This window comes from Dendronephthya gigantea, unplaced genomic scaffold, assembly GCF_004324835.1.
Source record: "Dendronephthya gigantea isolate DGI-Jeju-01 unplaced genomic scaffold, DenGig_1.0 000011F, whole genome shotgun sequence".
Taxonomy (NCBI): Eukaryota; Metazoa; Cnidaria; class Anthozoa; order Malacalcyonacea; family Nephtheidae; genus Dendronephthya; species Dendronephthya gigantea.
This window is the reverse complement of record NW_021163021.1, coordinates 3,483,805-3,487,626: the sequence shown is the minus strand read 5'-3', so window position 1 is coordinate 3,487,626 and position 3,822 is coordinate 3,483,805.

Below are 3,822 nucleotides of genomic sequence, written 5' to 3'. Positions count from 1 at the left end.
CGTGGCCAATGCTGACACCAGTTTTATGAAATGTTTGTTTGCACTGTTTACAGTACAAACAAAAATAGCAATATTAAACATATCATAGTTCATGGTTTCACTTTTAGAAATTTGATGAGCAATTTCATAGATCCTGCCATATTTTGGCCATTCCCTTGGTTTCGGATTAAATATATCAATTAATGCATGGTCTTAAATTTGGACCTTGTGTTGTGTTTAGAAATTAAAGAAGATGGGTCTGTCCTGCTTTTGCAGGCCTATCTTAAAGACAAAGCAGGAAGCTCAGCTGAGGCTGTCATTAAAATCTGCTCGGTAATGCAAACAGATGAAATTATTAGTTGTATTTTTATTGATTAATTTTACCATCAATGTTTACAGCACTAAATGTGAAGAGTATAGACGGTAGGACAATCGTAAGATAATCGCCAATTACTGTGGACCATATTGTGGATTATATTGTAGCTTTAAAAAAAACACTCTTTATGGAGCTCCAAAATTAACAATGTTCGGCATAGCTATTCCATATATCCTTATGCAAGTATATCTTATTAATGGCAATTACTGTCTAGTATAGTTACTTTACTTTTATTAACTACAGCCAAAAGTAAAAAAAACATTTAAACCAATTCCTTTTTGGTACCAATCGTATAGTGTGGAGTATATCTAACTTCCGTTAAGTGTATAGTCTAACAAGACCATGAAATTTGACCAAACTGCTCCTTCTCCTTAATCTAGGATGATGAATCAATTGATGATGCAATTTCAAGTTCAGTGGCACCAATGTTGATTGGAGGTGGACAATGTGGGTCAATTTCGCCATTGTACATTGCCGCAGAGGGGAATATCATTGTCAAACTGGTGAGCACCCAGTTGTTGCCTGCGTTGGCTTTGCTAACCAGTGTTTACTATGTCTTCAACATCCAGTACCCCAACAGTGGGAAAAATATTTATGAGTTTATTGAGGTAACCCTACTCAATAACCAGGCAGAAGCACGAAAAAGGGTGTCCATTAACCGCCTTCTTCAAGGCATGGAGAAGGTTTAACTGAAAACAGTATATGTATTTCTGTAGGAATATTTGAAAGTACACTCATTATTTAGAAGCACAGACTGGCACCTTTTGAGATGTGTTTGCATCGTGAAGCAACATTAAATAATAAACATTGTTCAAAAGATGCCATATGTGCATTAAGGCTTCTTGGTGACCCTCTTTAGTCCGTCTATATGACAGTGCATGAAACCTAAAGGCCATGTTACACGGTGCAATTTTTCTTGCAACTTGCAATGCAATTCTACTCTTGAGAGATGTTAATGAGTCAAGACAGTGAGAATATTCGATATGTTGAGAAAACATCAGCGGTGAAGTCGTACTTGGCAATTACATCTATCAAGAGTAGAATTGCATTGCAAGTTGCAAGAAAAATTTCTCCGTGCAAGATGGCGTTTAGTCATCAAGCAGAAAATTTCATATTGCTTATTAGGTGCTAACTTACCCTGCCTGAGCAGAAAATCTTCAACCAGTGTACAGTAAACAGACAAACTTGAACTAAAGGAGTGAAATTAAAAATAGTTCAGGTTTAGATTTAACTATAAGAGTTCAAATTAGCAATGTTCCAGATCACATTAGATGAGTGGCTCTGTGAAAAGTTTCTAGTTTTGTTATAGTATATTAAGTAATGACCATACCTGAATTTTGTCATGGACAAAGTACGCTTTGGTTTTTCTTTACTTCATTGAAATTGGATGATTGGCTCACTTTACTGAACCTGTTATTTTATTCCAATCATTAAAAATAAAATATTTTGTTTTTATGTTCAAGACGAATTTGCTTGATTTTTAAATGCAATTTTTGGCGACATTTCCTTCTAATTTTCAATGCATTTTCATGCGACATGATCATGTGATTGAACCAGTGCAGGGGGAGCAGGAAACGATCCGTTGCTTCAAAATAGTAGGTCTTGCTCAACGAATGACGAAAAAAATAAACGCATGTGAATATATTTGTCGTGCCAAAGGTGCCCACCATGGTAACTTTTGATTCATCAATTACAAATGACATACTAATTGTTATAAAGATGTGTAAACACGTAAATCTAGCTACGCCACTGCCGGCGAAACTTCGAGTGGACTTCGTCTGCCAGACGAAGGTTTGAAAGAAACTGGTGGAATTAACAACGAAATGGGCCATTTTGCAAAAAAGCTAAGGTTAGTTCTTTATCGATCAACTATTATTAGATAGATGTATATATCGATCAACTATTAAGATAATTTTAGAGTTTACCAAATTTAGAATATATCTTGCAAAATTAACCTAGAAAAACAGGGTGAATTAACCAAATCAGTATAGTTCCTTCAAAACTAACCTATCTCCTGATAATGTTAGAGTTAGTATCACCGTATAATATAGTTCAAAGAGTTTTACACAACCAACAAATGTATACAAGCAAAAAATTAAACTAATACAAAGCCCATCATAGAAAAATGCGGTGAATTACCATATTAACAAAGTTGCTGCAAAATTAACCTATCTACCGATAATGTTAGAGTTAGTATCACGGTATAATATAGTTCAAAGAGTTTTATACACAACCAACAAATGTATACAAGCAAAAAATTGAACTTATACAAACCCCATCATAGAAAAACGCTGTGAATTAACCAAATCAGTATAGTTCCTGCAAAATTAACCTATCTCCCGATAATGTTAGAGTTAGTATGACCGTATAATATAGTTCAAAGAGTTTTACACAACCAACAAATGTATACAAGAAAAAATTAAACTTATATGAAGCCCATCACAAAAAAAACGCTGTCAATTAACCAAATAAGTATTATTCCTGCAAAATTAACCTATCTCCCGATAATGTTAGAGTTAGTATGACCGTATAATATAGTTCAAAGAGTTTTACACAACCAACAAATGTATACAAGCAAAAGATTAAACTTATACAAAGCCCATCATAGAAAAATGCGGTGAATTACCATATCAGTATAGTTCCTGCAAAATTAACCTATCTCCCGATAATGTTAGAGTTAGTATCACCATATAATATAGTTCAAACAGTTTTACACAACCAACAAAAGTATACAAGCAAAAAATTAAACTTATACAAACCCCATCATAGAAAAACGCGGTGAATTAACCAAATCAGTATAGTTCCTGCAAAATTAACCTATCTCCCGATAATGTTAGAGTTAGTATCACCGTATAATATAGTTCAAAGAGTTTTACACAACCAACAAATATATACAAGCAAAAAATTAAACTTATACATAGCCCATCATAGAAAAACGCAGTGAATTAACCAAATTAGTATAGTTCCTGCAAAATTAAGCTATATCTCCTGATAATGTTAGAGTTAGTATCACGGTATAATATAGTTCAAAGAGTTTTATACACAACCAACAAATGTATAAAAGCAAAAAATTACACTTATACATAGCCCATCATAGAAAAATGCAGTGAATTAACAAAATTTAGAGTATATCTTGCAAAATTAACCTATCTCCCGATAATGTTAGAGTTAGTATCACCGTATAATATAGTTCAAAGAGTTTTACACAACCAACAAATGTATACAAGCAAAAAATTAAACTAATACAAAGCCCATCATAGAAAAACGCGGTGAATAACCAAATCAGTATAGTTCCTGCAAAAATTAACCTATCTCCAGATAAGTAGAGTTAGTATCACCGTATAATATAGTTCAAAGAGTTTTACACAACCAACAAATATTAACAAGCAAAAAATTAAATTTATACATCGCCCATCATAGAAAATAGGTCCGCAATGCGTACATGCGCCCGCTGTTCCGCGAGGAAT